Source organism: Eretmochelys imbricata, chromosome 1, assembly GCF_965152235.1.
Source record: "Eretmochelys imbricata isolate rEreImb1 chromosome 1, rEreImb1.hap1, whole genome shotgun sequence".
In the NCBI taxonomy this organism is placed as follows: Eukaryota; Metazoa; Chordata; order Testudines; family Cheloniidae; genus Eretmochelys; species Eretmochelys imbricata.
Genome location: NC_135572.1, coordinates 71,677,739 through 71,694,541, shown reverse-complemented (window position 1 = coordinate 71,694,541; position 16,803 = coordinate 71,677,739).

Below are 16,803 nucleotides of genomic sequence, written 5' to 3'. Positions count from 1 at the left end.
GGGATGGATCACTTGATTACCTGTTTTGTTCATTCCCTCTGAAGCACCTGGCATTGGCCACTGTCGGAAGACAGGATCCTGGGCTAGATGGACCTTTGGTGTGACCCAGTATGGCCATTCTTATATTCTTAAGTTCTTATGTAATGAATTGACATATATAATAAGTTGAAATCATTGATATACTAACCTATAGGAAAAGGACACTCCAACATTAGTAAGGAAATAAGAAAAAGGGAAAATCCCCAATTGAATATGCATCAAACATAGTGGTGTCAGCGTATCATATACAAAAGTTGTATCCTAGCCTAGGAGAAGGAGATGTAGCCCTTGGGAGTTGCCAGAACGATGGCCACTGGTGATGAGAAAGACGATGGCTAACATTTCAGGTTGTTCTACAAGGGATGGTGTGAGTACATGCACGTGCAGATGTACATTCTGTAGTATCTCTATCTACCTTACTGATTTGGGCTGTTTGTGACTGTGCTAAATGTATTAATAACCTATTTGCAAATAGAGAGGAGTTCTTATAGTGTGAGTGTTGCAACTATGCACATTTGGGTTCACAACTATATAATAATTTGAATAGTACTGAGCCTGATCTTGGGACAAGAACCTGTCAACCCTAAAAGTGATAACTGGGGATTCCTAAGCAATATAGATATAGAGATAAAGATAGAGAGAGGTTGGGCTACAGGAGGAATGAAGTAAGAGGTGGATTTGAGTATGGAGCAGGAAGGAAAGAAGGACGATGATGGATCACACACAGAGGAGGAAGGAATACAAGGGATTGCATAGTAAGGAGGACAAAGCAAAATGGACTGAATGGACAAAAGTAAGGGATCATGAGAGATGGAACCGAGGAGGAGATGGAACCGAGGAGGAGATGGATGGATGAAGGATCTCATGCGGGAAGAATTGTGAAGGATCATGCAGGAGGAAGAATTGTGAAGGCTTGCATGGAGAAGGGACCATGAATGATTACAGAATCATAGGGTTAAAAGGGTTCATACGGTTCAACATCTTTATTAATGATCTGAATGATGGGATGAATTGCACCCTTACCAAGTTTGCAGATAACACTAAACTGGGGGGAGAGGTAGATACACTGAAGGGTAGGGATAATGTCCAGAATGACCTAGACAAATTGGAGGATAAGGCCAAAAGAAATCTGATGAAGTTCAACAAGGGCAAGCACAGAATCCTGCACTTAGGAAGGAAGAATCCCATGCACCGTTACAGACTGGGGGCCGACTGACTAAGCAGCAGTTCTTCAGAAAGGGACCTGGGGATTACAGTGGATGAGAAGCTGGATATGAGTCAGAAGTGTGCCCTTGTTGCCAAGAAGGCTGTCAGGATTCCTTCCCCACACTGAACTCTGGGGTACAGATGTGGGGACCTGCATAAAAGACCCCCTAAGATTATTTCTACCAGCTTAGGTTAAAACTTCCCCAAGACACAAAATTCCTTGTATCTGGAATTCAGTATGCTGCCACCACAAGCGATTTAACAAAGAAATGGGGAAGAGACCACTTGGAGACGTCTTCCCCCAAAATATCCCCACAAGCCTTACACCCCCTTTCCTGGGGAGGCTTGAAAATAACCAAGATGAGCACAGACCAGCCTTGGGTTTTTAGGACCCTAAAACCCCAATCAGATTCTTAAAAAAAACCAGAACTTTATTAGAAGAACAAAAAAAGATAAAAGAACAACTCTGTAAGATTAGAATGGAAGATAATCTCACAGGCAGTCAGATTCAAAACGTACAGAATCCCTCTAGGCAAAACCTTAAGTTACAAAAAGACACAAAAACAGGGATACACATTCCCTCCAGAACAGCGAATTTTACAAGCCAAAAATGAAATAAAATCTAACCCATTTTCTAGCTAGATTACTTACTAACTCTATAGGAATTGGATTGCTTGCTTTCTTGATCTGTCCCCAGCACAGGCATCACACAGACAGACAGACAAAGCCTTCCTCCCCCGCCCCAGATTTGAAAGTGTCTTGTCCCCTTATTGGTCATTTTGGTCAGGTGCCAGCCAGGTTACTTGAGCTTCTTAACCCTTTACAGGTAAGAGGATTTTGCCTCTGGCCAAGATGGATTTTATAGCACTGTATTCAGAAAGGTGGTTACCGTTCCCTTTATATTTATGACAAAGGCCAATGGCATATTGGGCTGTATTTGTAGGAGCATTGCCAGCAAATTGAGGGAAGTGATTATTCTCCTCTATTTGGCACTGGTGAGGCCACACCTAGAGTATTGTGTCCAGTTTTGGTTCCCCCACTACAGAAGGGATGTAGACAAATTGGAGAGAGTCCAGTGGAGGGCAACAAAAATGATTAGGGGGCTGGGGCACATGACTTACGAGAATAGGCTGAGAGAACTGGGCTTATTTAATCTGCAGAAGAGTGAGGGGAGATTTGATCGCAGCCTTCAACTATCTGAAGGAGGGTTCCAAAGAGGATGGAGCTTGGCTGTTCTCAGTGGTGGCAGATGACAGAACAAGGAGCAATGGTCTTAAATTGCAGTGATGGAGGTCTAGGTTGGATATTAGGAAATACTATTTCACTAGGAGGGTGGTGAAGCACTGGAATGCGTTACCTAGGGAGGTGGTGGAATCTCCTTTCTTAGAGGTTTTTAAGGCCCAGCTTGACAAAGCCCCCTCTGGGATGATTTAGTTGGTGTTGTTCCTGCTTTGAGCAGGGGATTGGACTAGATGACCTCCTGAGGTCTCTTCCAACCCTAATATTGTATGATTCTATGACCACAAGGTCATCGAGTTTAACTGCCTGCCAAGATGCAGAATTTAATATATCTAAACCATCCAAGACAGATCAGACTGGATATGAAGAGGAAGAAGGATTGTGGATGTTTGTGCCAATGAGGAAGGACAATTTGTGCCAATGAGAAAGGACCATAAGGAATCACACTGAAGTGGAGGGATAAAGTCATACACTAACCTTGGGCTTGATCCTGATGCCATTAAAACCAATGACAATATTCCCATTGACTTAAATGAGAACAGGTCAGGTGTACTGCTAATTGATTTCAAGTCATTCAGTTTGTTTAATTATATGATATTGATAAAACAAAAGTAAGAATCATTGTTATGACAAATGTCTTATGACTACCTGCCACTATCATAATTTCCTTTCCTCCTGCTGTATGTTTTTGAACTATTTAATTATGTACAATATTTCAAGTCAGATTGTATTGCCAAACAGACACAGTAAACACATATCAGTTCTAATTTTCAAAATGTGATCAGATGGTGCCTTCACAGCAATGGAGATTAGCTCAAATTAAGTACCCTAATAATTAAATTCTACACTCTGTACTAAAAGCAGATGTCCTCTTGTTTAATGGTAGCTAGATTTCTATCAAGGCACCTGGAATGCCTGATTTCTGAACTAGAAATGAGCCTAAGTCTCCAAATTTGAGTTCCAGTTTCAAAACATTCAATTCAGAGGCATTTGCATTCATGATCCAGAGCAGAGATGTACCTTAGTTCAGAAATTCAGATCTGCACTTAAGTCCAGATTTTAAGCTCTGTCCCCGAAATGTGACATATTCATGTCTGGATTTCCAATTCAGGCCTTGCACTACTTTAAACATATTCACTATATAAAGATGAACCAATTATTCCAGATATGCAATTACTATGTTATTATGTAATTACCACACATAGTAATAGTTAGCATACGATAATAATTCTTAGCACTTACACTGCATAAGTATAAAGACGACAATTCATAATCTTCATACATGCTCCTGTCTCCCCATGAGAGAGTTATTCAGGTCGTTTTGCCATCAATTTACAGATAGTGAAAATGAGACAGAGATATGAAGTAATTTGACAAAGGTCACAAAGGAAGTCAATGTGAAAGAGGCGACATTAGAACCATTCCTTTAGCCACACTCCCTCATGCTATGATATATACAAACTGTACCTCACTTCCAAAGCATCCTACTGAATTCATATTAGCAAAGAAATATATTAACTAATCTTTGATTTCCTCCAAAAGTTTTCAGTTTAGCACCAGAAAAAAAAATCATTTTTTCCTCCTGCAAGTTCATTGTCTCCTGGGCATGACCAAAACATAAAAATACACATTTTAAAATGAATCCATTAGTCTTACACTTTCTCATATATGATTTTTCTCAAGGGTTGCATACCTCCACAATTAAAATGCATGCTTCATTGCCTCCCTCAGTTTTTAGTAATTATAAATTCTGCTGAGTATAAACTGTTGCTAAGATATGCTCACTTAACAAATGCAGCCAAGCCTAAACCTAACAGTGTAGGATGTTGTTCAGTTCTTCATCAACTGCTCATCCAAAGATAATCACATTTTCTTTCCTTCTCTAAATTTCAGTTTCTTCAGCTGTGACTTGGGTTGGTAAGTTTTCTAAATTTCGCTTTGTGCTTTTGAGAAGAATTATTTAAAAGCGTCTTACCAGAAGTTATGAATTTTTAATTTACTTTCCTCTAACATATCTAGGTTGAGGTACTAGTCTTATGCAGAGCTAGGTGAAATTTTTCAGACAAAACTGTTTTTGTTCTGGAGAATGTGGATTCAGTTTGACTGAAACATTTCAGAAATTCATACTGATTTTTGGTTAAATGTTTCAGTCAAAACCAAAAAGAAACTGGAAATGTCAAAATAAATCATTTGGACATTATCAGAATGACCTATTTTGATTTTTTGAGCAGGAGTTACAAGGAATTTAGGCACCACTCATAAAGTTGTAGGAGGAGGGGATATCTGCCCTTAGACCCTCTAGCCCAGCAGTTAATGCATTCATCCAGGATATGGGAGATCCAGGTTTAAGTCCCAAGTGAATGCCTAACCAGTAGACTAGTGGTTATTCTGGGGTAAGCCTCTCCTTTTGCTAGGTGTTTTACTTTGTACAAATAATAAAATAGGAGGAGGGACTGAAACCCAGGTGAGTGCCCTAACCATAGTGTCATTCTTGCATTCTGGTGCAAAGCCTATTTAATTATGTATACAAACTGCACAATTTTTGGTTTTGGTGCAGCCCAAACCATTTTTTCCTGAAATTATCAGCAAACTTAATAATCAGTTATTCACATAGCTTAAGCTTCGATATAAAATATGCATGTTCACTCATGTTTCTATAAACGGTATTCTAAAATTACCATAATCTCTACTGAGGGCTATATGCAGCCTCAAGTGGTTTGATAATTTTTTTGTCAGATTTCACCTTCTGAGTAGCTCTGCAACTGCTTAGTTCATAGCTTGGGCATTTTATTTTGGCCTTGCTGCAGCAGACTGACCTTTCCAGCATCTATGACTTCCTGTTTTGAATGTTACACAAGTCACATAATTTCAAAAGGATTGAGTCTTTATACTTTTGTTATGCAAGACAGACATGTACGTGTCAGCTTTATTTAAATAATTTGATTATATGTATTCTGATATTACATTTATGGCAAAATACACCCAGTTTTTCAATTAAGCTATATATTCTTTCATTCTTTTAGTCTCATTGATGGCCAATAACTGAATAACATGCGTAAAGTTACTTACATATGTAATGGTTTGCAGGACAGACCCTATAATGGATAATGCTTGGGTGGGAGGGAGAAAAAGGGGGATAGGATTATTGTTAGATGGTACAATTAACTGAAATATAATTTGCTATGAAACTGTAATCCATAATCACCCAAACAGCCTCCCATATGTCAGTTTATGCTTATGTCAAGTAAATTTTCATAATAATAATATTTTAGGCACTTTGTCATTTTGTTTGTAAGGAGTTGTTGTTTGCCCACCATGTTGGGGACCTTCTTCTTCTGACATTTGACGCCTTTTTCTCTCTAAGGCAGGAAAGAACAAGGGTCACATGGCCTGTGTTCTGCCTAGTAGCAGGAGAGCATAAAAGACTGCTGCACCCAAGAGGAGAGGCTGTCCTTCCTGGTGGCAGCACAGTAAATGTCCCAGCCAAGACTTTGAGGGATCTACAGAAAACCACAGAAAATCCAAACTCCATAGTTCCAGCTATAAGTTACTGATTGATTCCTATCTTACCTGTATCCTGAACTCCTGTGTCCTCACCTTGCTGTCCTGATTTATTCTACCCGTGATGTCCTCTGTCATGGGTCCATTCCTCTGAACCTGGTGTAGTATGCTATGTAGCTCTGCACCTTACCTGTAGTAAATTCCCCGCCGTCCTTGTGGGTTTGGGACCTTGACTTTATGTCAGTTTGTTGTGCCAAACTGTAGTTGTATGCCCTTTGGTATTGTTTTGCTGGGGGTCCTATAAGTTACTGTTATCTGTTTGAGTCACTGTTTAATAAACCAGTTTGCTTTATAGTTAATCCTGTCCTTAGTTGTCTCTCCAATGATAGATGCGGTGTGGGCGAACAAGCCTGCTGGGTGGGGACTCTGAGGTGTGGAACATAAGGCATATCCAGTTAACCATAGGCAAGATCTGAGTTCCTGGTTAACAATTTCATGCTTAGGAGGTCTACATATCAGTTAATGTAGTGAAAGTGCTGGGCCAACATACACAGGATTCTAGATTGTCCAGTGTGTGGACTGAAAGTGGAATTTTAGTTACTGAATTATAGAACAGCTGGTAAAAAGATTATGCAAAAGCAACTTGTGATCACAAGATCACTCTACAGGCAATGTGGCAATTGTTATTATCACAAATTTTGAGCTATCTATAGCAAAAGAACAAGAAACTCTTAAAAAAAAAAAGCCCTTGGATTTTGCAAAATCTGATGTTGTGGAAGATTACAATAATTTAGTGTCCACTTTATAATCAGCAAGTTTTTGTGACCAGATGGCATCATTTGTGCTTAGTAACATGGAGAACTATCCCAATTTGAAGTACATACCATATCTATATACTGAACCCATATCTTCCTACTCTTCACCATAGCCCAACGAGATGGAATTTGGGAGTTTCATCTGTATGTCTGCAAAAGAATGCTTCTGTTCTTTCACCAATATGACCACACAGATTATTCTCTGTCTATCTGTGTACTTAGCAGAAATGAACCAGCTCCCTCTGGAAGTATTTGAAGAGTTCCAAAGAGGCAACTGGGCTTGTGATAGGTGCCAACCACAGATTCAATCAGGTAGGTTTGGACTACTCCCAAGAGCAGTTCAATGCCACTGGTAAAAAAAGGAGGAAGAATGATAGGCAACACAAGAACAGACTCTTCACTCAGTAGATGAGCTCTCTCCTATATACCATGTGCCCAGATTTCAGCCCAAACCAGAAAATTGTTCAGTTTTAGACTTGATGACCAAATGACTTGAAATTAATCCACACCAGCTCAAAAGCAGTGTTGTCATGTTGATGTTGATGAAAATAAAGTGTTAATGGCATGTTGAGGATTCAAATTACTCACTTGTGAACCAGCCTGCAGCATACCGCAAAACATTGCAACACAAGATTTGGATACAGAAGCAATTCAGGAAGCTCTGTTGAATGAAGGATTGGCCATTGGCCAGAAGCAACTGAATACCTTTATTCATGAAAGGCTGTGACACCAAAAGAGGGAAGTGCCCAAATTCTGTGACTCAGTGATAAGAACATAAGAAGATAAGAATGGCCATACTGGGTCAGACCAAAGGCCCATCCAGCCCAGTATCCTGTCTGCCGACAGTGGCCAATGCCAGGTGCCCCACAGGGAGTGAACCTAACAGATAATGATCAAGTGATCTCTCTCTCCTGCCATCCATCTCTGACAAACAGAGGCTAGGGACACCATTCCTTACCCATCCTGGCTAATAGCCATTAATGGACTTAACCTCCATGAATTTGTCATGATAAAAATTGATAAAGACAAGGGCTCTGATGTTGTCCAGCTATACCGAAAGAAGGACAGGAGACGTGATATGGATTTAATCAGGCTGCAGCTTTATTATTAGATGTCTGGGGCTACTCAACAGATAAAAGTGTACAGTGTATGTAACCCCTGTTCATTTTGTAATTAACCAGGGTGGGAGGGGGCGGGGGGGCTTCCACCAGCTCCCCCTGTTTTTCCATCTAGGTCCCTCCAGCAAATCTATTGCCAGGACCTTACCATCTACCCTCCTTCGTAGGAGGGGTAAGGTGGGTCATAAGAAAGGGGGATTGGCTGCCTGCTGTTCCAACCATAGAAGACCCAAACCCCACACTGTCCCGTTCCTTTAACCAGCTTCTCCTTTTTCAGTCCTTTACCAGGCCATTTATCTGGTCACTTGACGCCTTCTCTTTGGAGTACCTGCACTGCATATCCACCACAACGAGGCACCAGCAATTAGCTTGGCTGCCTCTTCCCCACCCCTTCACCCCGCATTTGGGGGGTCTGCCTCACCTGCCTGTCTCCTCACTCCCAAACTCATCCCCACGCTGGGCCTCCCCTGGAACCCAGGCCAGACCCATCACGCACAGATGCCTGAAGTTGTCACAGCAACTGCAGATTAACTTGCAGCAGCTGTGCGACACCATTAGTGTCTCCAGCAGGGGTGTACCCTCCAGATGGGTCTGATGTGGATTCTGGGACTCCCATTCCCACTTCAGCAAAAAAGTTCATCTGCAACATGTACAATTCACCTGATGAAGAAAGTTGTGACAAGGCATGGGTGATATTTTTCTCAAGTGTTCAACACCAGAATCACTGCCCCCAATATGTGATGTATTGCACTGTCACATTCGAATAACTCACTTTCAATCCTCAGCAATATCACACTATCCTCATCGGAGAATGTGTTGGATCAAACACAATGGAGAACTGGTACCCAAGCTAATGTAACTGAAGCTGATCCCCAACAGCTGTGCAGAAATTGTTACCTTGTGATGTGTCACAGAGTTGTGACATACACCCTATAGCTGCAGGATGCCACAGAGGCAAGCACTGTGGCCTGTAAATATTTTTTTTTTAAAAAAGGGGGTGTTGTATCAGCATGTGTAGGAACTGTTAAATTATGCTTGCCCAACAATGTGCAAGATATGTAGTAACTGTACTAGAACAAACACCATGGAAATTCACTATTTTTTTCAAAATTTCCTTACATTTTGGACTCCAGTTTAGAAGTTAAAATATTCAAAACTCAGCTTGATAAACATTTTTTCAGTTTTTTTAGCGCATTCAAATCCACGACCCCCAATGCCTCCTACATCTTATTTTATGGAAAATGTACCTCTGTAAGTGGTTATGTTGATGGATAAAAAATAATTCAATGAACATGTTATGTGATTCTAGCATAAACAGGAGAATATTGAGTAAAAACAGAGATAAGGAATTATGTCCGTATATAGTTTTGGAGAGACCATTACCAGAACACCGTGTCCACTGTAAAAAGGATGTTCAAAAATTTGAAAGTATTCGGAGAAGAACAACATGAACATGGTTTAGTCAGGCCAAATCTACCTCACAGTGAGAGAATTAAGAAATCTATTTAGCTTACAAAGTTAAGACATATCTGGATCATACCCTATAAAACCTGCATAGGGAGATCTCTGATAGTAGAGGGCTCTTTAGTCTAACATAACAAGATTCGGTGTCTGAAAGTTGAAGTTAAACAAATTCAAACTGAAAACTGCATTTTTTTTAACAGTGAGTAATCAAAGGAACAACTTACCTAAGGACATGTTAATTCTCCTTGCAGGCATTAAATCCAGAGTGGCTATCGTTCTAAAATATATGCTCTGGCTCAAAGCTGTTATGGGCTTGATCCAGAAACTATTAAATGATGTGGTCTGTCTCATGCAGGATGTCAGACTAGATGATCATAATGGGCCCTTCAGGCTATATGCTACAAGAGAATTCCTCCCAGGTTAATTCCTCCCTTGGAATGTCCCATTCATGTAACTTTTTATCACTTTGATTGAGTGGGTTAGTAGCTATCCAAAGCAGTGGCATTGACCAATGCAATGAGAATTCTCCACAGAGTTAAATTTGACTCCTCTGATCTGGCAATTTCTGTTTCTATTGTTATACTTGTCAATGTGGTATTAGAATTTTGGTGCTTGATTTCATTCTCAGAAATGCAATAAGATGCTGGACTAAACTGACTTTTTCAATATTCCATTGTTTTATTGGCTGGTGTGGTCCAATACGCTAAGGTAAGGAGGTATGAGACACTTTGTTGACAGTTTGCCAAGCTTGGGGATTCTGGGATTGGAAAATAAAATGCATTGTTCTGAAAACTACATTTTAAAAGTTCTTAACGTTTTTCAAAGTTTAAGAGAAGATTTTAAAGTATTTCAAAGGTAAAATACTTCCCGGGGCAAAAATTGAGTTAACTATGCATCCAGCTGTGCTTTTATACAATGCAGATAAAAGCTGTTCTGAGTTCAAAACTATTCATGCTCAACTTTCAGATTTTTTTTATTTTATATTAATAATATAAATTTTTTCAGTCATGTTCACCTCTTCAGATAAAGGCAATACATTGCATTTTTTACTCAGAATATATAACAGAGTGATATTTGGCCTCTATATCAGTCATAATGTTCAGTGCTGCCAAGCTGTGATTGAATTATGCATCGATGAAATGGAACACTCTTGAATTTATAATGTACATTTATCTATTACTTTATTCTTGTCAATTTATCTTTAAAAAGATGAAAGGCTCTGGGAAAAGCAGTGGTGTTTGGAAGTGATATTCTCTGTTTGTGCCAGGTGCTTTTGACTAATTATTCAGTGTTCCACACCCTACTTGCAGATGGTTTGTCTTGCTTTGCATATAACCCATATACCACTACCAGTGAGGACTTAAGACATGACCTATCTGTTTAATAAGGAAGGACCTTCACTACTGGAGTCAGAAGAAGATGTTTGAAATATTTCCTAGCTCTTCAAGTCCAGCAAACAGCATATTCATTTTGAACGGGTGAGATTCATTGGGATCATCTATTTTCCTTTTTATTTCTGCACTATCACCTTCAAGGGTCTTGCAACACAGTAACCTTCTCTCCAAGAGATATAGCTACAGTCCTCTCCATGCAGCAGCCAGGAACTGAGTCTTTTCCATTTTTCTGTCCCATATTCTTTTGTTTTATTTTCCTCTATTTATCATTTAGCACTGTGGTACAATGAAAAGGAACTCAACATTTGCAATGCAAAATACGTGCAACACTTATCAAATTTGGAGAACATTCTGCAATGCACTGCCAAAACTAGATTATGTTATCCTTCTCATTGAGTCTAACTGTGTTGATTTCTTGAATATCCTACAAGTAGATTTTAAACTGTGTTCTCACTGAGATATTGTGTTCAAAAACTGCTAAACTGAAACAGATCTGGTACTCTGGAAGTACCTGTGCAGGGAGCTTTAAAGGCTTAAACATTTGCACTGCTTCAAAGAACTTTGCTGCTGACTATTGAAAATGTCCATTGTGCCACATATAGTCACACAGCTTGTGGACAAATTTGCAATGATGATTTTCTGCAGAGCTGTGCTTAGCAGCTTCCCTTGTGACTTTATTAAAAATGGCAAAACCCAGTTTCTTCTCATTCACAAGGTGAGCTTTCAGCTGCTCTCTCATATTTTTTAAGCATTGCCTCTAATGAAAATGCATGCTGTGTTACCTTCTTAATGTTATACTTGATATTTTGGGACAAGGACAAAGTTATTACCCTGTCACATTTAGGTACTTTGTTTGGGTTTGGATCAGCTATAGTCATCAAAGTATTCTGGATCACAATAAGTAACCAAAGCCTGATTACACACACCCCCCCACACACCCCCCCACACCCCTATTCCCACTCTGACACTGTCAGAATGGTGTAAAGTGGCCTCTCTGTGTATGGATATTAGATCCAAGTTTTCCACCTTTTTTTTTTTTTTTTTTTGGTTTTGTTTTCAGGTAGGAATGAAGAATTGAGTTATCTGAAGCATTAAGTCACATATGAGTGGACATAACTGCTTCCACCATATTAGTCCCTGGTGCAGCAAAGCACTTAAGTACATGTGAAATTTCAAGTATATGAACAATCCTGCTAACTTCACTGCAGCACTCAGATTCTTAATGTTAAGCATATGTTTAAACATTTTGTTTGATCGGGGCTAAGGTTACTAGGTTTAAAAATCTTAGTTCATAAAGTGATATTAAAATGTAGGACATTCAAAGAAACAGTGAAAAACAAGTGTTGCTTTTGTGGTAAGCTTTCATGGGTAAATTATATGTAAGTCAAAAGTAAAGCATTAGTTACCATTTATGGTTTTGGTGTTTGTTTAGGGGTAAAATGTTCAAAAGCACCAACGTGGCTTAGGAGCCTAATTCAAGTCACTTAAGCATCTGAAAATGTTACTTTTTCTCTAAATAAGTGAACTTGATGGGTTAGTCTTCAAGTCATTTCTGCCCAGCTAAGACTAAAAGCTTCTAATTTTAAGATTTGACATTTCTCTGTGTGATTTAAGAAGAAATTCTGTCTATAATCTCTAGCAGAAAATGGCACATTTATCCTTTGAAAATGATTGATGATTACTAAAATGTGTCCACTCTACTTGGACACTAAAATGATTCCTAAAATGTGTCCGCTCTAATATGGGACGACCATATGCCTTGTCCTACATTTGAACTTAAGGAGTAACTTTCTGATTGCTCTTCTTTAAAAATCAAAGTTTAAAATAATAGTATATAGCTTGAAACTTTTTTTTTCTCTAGTGTGGGATGTAAGTAGAATGGAAGACACACTTTTTACAGACTACTAATCTCTCTAACTCATCCTCATTCAAACCCTCCTCTGCCTTGATGCCTATGAAAGTGGATAAGGGTCAGGCTGCTGGTGCACTGAAACTACTGCCTATCATGCTGGATAATACAGTCTCATTGTTTCCTTGTTTTCAAGCCTGTCTGTCTCTATCCATCTGTCTCTCATCTTATTAGAAGATCCTTTGACAGGGACCATTTGTTTGTTCTGTGTTTGTACAGCACGTGGACAATGTGGTCCCAGTCTATAACTAGGTTCCTAGTAATGAATAAAATAATAAATAATCATTAATAAAAGATATATTACTTTACTCTTCGAATCTAAAAGTTTCACTCAGATATATTTTGAAGACTTTTTAATGATCCGAGTGACTTTATATCAACTTTTGAGCATACTGAAGATCTATGTAAGAGCTGTTTTTTTTTATTTTCTTTCAAAATAAAAAAATCTATATTAAACATCCATTCAGTTGAATGGAGTATGTTCTCAGGGGATCTGATCCAAAGCCCATAGAAGTCAATATACTTTACCCGTATGGAAAACAGGGTCAGCATTTGCTAACCCTTTTGTTCCAATTCCATAGCTAATGATGAAAAACCTTGTGATCAAATAATAATACTCAATTTTCTAAGCAGTAACAGTATATAATTATATTTCTATATTGGCACGCTGTCTAGAGTGGCTCATGAACATAAATGTCAACCTCCGGGCAAACTGTCCAAGAAAAGGGCATAAACCTCAAATGGTCTGTGTTCTATAATTAGAGTTTACCAATAAAGTAACAAGTGTGAACTTCTAAAGTACTATAACAGCCTTAAAGCGGAGTCACAGTCCCCTTGGGCATTCCAGTCTATCTTGCCATATAGGAAAGCTTGTCTCTGTGATAGATGGTCCCTTAAACCAAAAATCACAACATTCAGTTTACGACCAGTCACTTATCCCTGGTCAATTGTACTCAGAATTCAAACCAACAATAACATTTTTAACCAATCCTGAAACAAATTATCTGAAGATTTAACTAGGAAAAAAAAATAAGGGTTATTTTCAAGATTAAAGTAGGTAAACATACACAGACAAATGAGATACAGTCTTAGGTTCCAAAAGATTATAGTAGCAACTATAATATGCAAACTTTGTATCCTTAAGGCTAACCCTAAACAGCTAGGGACCTGTGGCTTATGCATAGAAATCTTTGCCCCTGAGAGTTTAAGCAGCATAGGGAAAACAATTTCTTCTTCACAGGCATTTTTATTCCCTTTCCCCAGGGTTCAAGCTGTGATGAGACACAGGCTTGTGCATGTACCCTCTTCAGGAGTGTGGGGGAAGCTATCAACAAAGTCTTCTGTCCACAATGGCTTGATTGCTGTCCATAGGCTTTCTTTTACTGGGGAAAAGAACTCTTGTGGTAAACTAACATTTCACACTTCGTAAAGCTTCTCCCCTGACTGCAGGGGATGGATAGTCTTAGCAAACATTTTTATAGTTTCAGAACAAACATTTAAACATTACCTTATAACATGGGATACAGCTATTATAAGTCTGATTAATATGCTCAGCATCCTAAAAGCATTCTATAAAGTCTAAACACTAAACACATTCTTATATCTCTAATATCTATTTTAACAATATTAACATACATGTAAGCCAGACTGGTTTCCAGCTATGCATTTGTCAGTGTTCAGTGAAGCCTGGGGCCTTGTCATGAGCTGGCATCTGGTCTGCCAGCATCAAATATTTAATTTGCTTTTTTCCAACAAAAGCTTGAAAGTTCCTTATAAGCAAATGATATGGTCCATGACAAAAATTTTCTGAAGTCAAAAAAATATAATAATCTTTATAAGAGTTACCAGTAAACTTTACAAGGAACAGCAGTAATGGGATGTTACACATTTCATGTTTATTTCAGACAGTGAGTGAATTTAGGTTAAAATATGCTAGCAAATTACCACAACTGTTACTTTGACCTAATTAAGTAGAATCTCTATTTGTTTTAGTCTAATTGGCATTTTAGAGTTTAATCTTCACACATATTCATTGTGTTCAAATGGAGTTCTAAGTGACTGTTTTGCCAAGCACTTAAGCCTAAATTGTTACAGTCATACCAGGAATATTTATAATTTCTTGTCACACTTCCACTCTTTTTGCTGCCAAAAAACCTGATGACTAGGATACTCCATTTTGTTAATTAAGATGGTTTCAGTATGAAGAGTTTCACTCACAATGACAGTGAAAGAGGTAACCACAGGAATATTATGACAATTGATTATGCTTTCTTTATTAGTACTGCTCAATGTTGACTGTTAAATCAGTACAGATTATGGGGGTGGGAGTGGAGGGGAATCCCTATCAAAACCTAATCTAATGATGAATGAAAGGTTCACCTTTTTTCTAAGTGATAATTCACTGAGGGCAAAATCTGTATGTGCAGTTGTTGCATTGAAACAAAAGGACCTCTTTAGGCCCAACTTAAATAGCCGAAGGTACTTTATTTGGAGATTTTGGGATTGATCCTGCACAACATTCCCTATGAGTAAAGGCTACTCATGAAAATCATTAATTGAAATAAACTGGCTTGAATTTCCACTTCCTTGAACTTTGTATAGTTATATATAGATACAATGTGTGTGTGCGTGTGTAGATATATACCTGAACAAAGTGGGTTTAACATAACATTCTGTGTCAATGACATTTGACACCAAATTTACACAGGTGTATATGACTCCAAAAGTTGCGAGGGAATGAAGAGTCAGACTATTCCTGTGAGTAAGAGTTTATAGGATCAGCCCTTATAATGCTGTTTTACTTAAATTCAAGCTTTTGGAAGATACTGTGCTGTCTATCTATTTTCACTTTATATTAACAGTTGGAATAAGATGACAGATTCTGAACTGGAGCACTTTGGAATAGCTCTCCATTGACAGTTTTAAATGATTGCCCCATAACTTACAACACAGGAAACTCACATTCAGAGACCAGTCCTGCACCCATTACAGTCAAAGGGAAAGTCTTGGGCCCTAAAATACTATAGGCTGGTCTACACAGAGAAACCGACTTATGTAGCTATAGCAGAATAATTACTCTTCTATAGTTATACATGTTAATTTCCCCGTGAATATAGCCCTAAATATGGTGAGTGATGTAATAAAGAGAATGGGCTGAAGTAGAATAAATGCACTTGTATGCTTAATATTACTTTTTAACCTAATTCTTATGTTTCTGGAAGTAAATCTGAGCATTTTAGGCTACTTTTTTAACAGCATAAAATCCACATTTTAAAGCAAAAAAAAGTCTTCATCACAGTTCTCCAGGTTAATCTCTCTCTCTCTTCCCTGCTTAGAAATATAAGCTTCTGTGAAAATGGAAACCAGCATTTCATGAAAATAAACTTGCTCATATGGTTTCAAGTAGAGCTGTGTGGGAAACTGTATTCCTGTCCTGAATAAAGAGAAAAAGCCAATCTCAGTAATTTTCATGCATCAAAAAACATGGGGGGAAAAATCCAGTTCAGGGCAATAGAAATTTTGTTTCAATAACTTTGAAATGTTTCATTTAAATGTTGCCTTTTTTAACCATACAAAGATTTAATTTTAAATGAAAAGTGATTCCAAACTGGAAATTCATTTTGAAAATGTTGAAAAGAAATGGGTTGACAATTTAAAAACTTTATTTAGTTTGTTGGCCAATAAATTTGTTGAAAAACTGACCCTGTCTGCAAAAAGGTTCAGTTTTGACAAATGACCATTTTCCCATGGAAAAAAATGCTTAATCAAAAAAAATTCAACCAGGGATGGTTTCAAGCACCTTCTAAAATCAGCTGTTTTCTAGATACCACAACATCAGCATGCCAGAGGCTATTTGCCATTTCTAAGCAGGAAACGTGTATGGAAGAATCACTAAAATGTAAAAAGTATTAGAAATAAAGCACTAAAGTTCATTGATGCAAATCTGTTCCTTGCATGCACGAATGGTAAGGAAGATTAAAAAGGTTTATTTTTTTTTTTTATATGGTATGTCCCATCCTGCAAGATATCTCCCATATTTTAAGAAAAACATAGAAGATCGATGAAGATGTTTTTGTTGAGGGGAACCTCACCGTGCTAATAATTTTAGACAGCTGCAT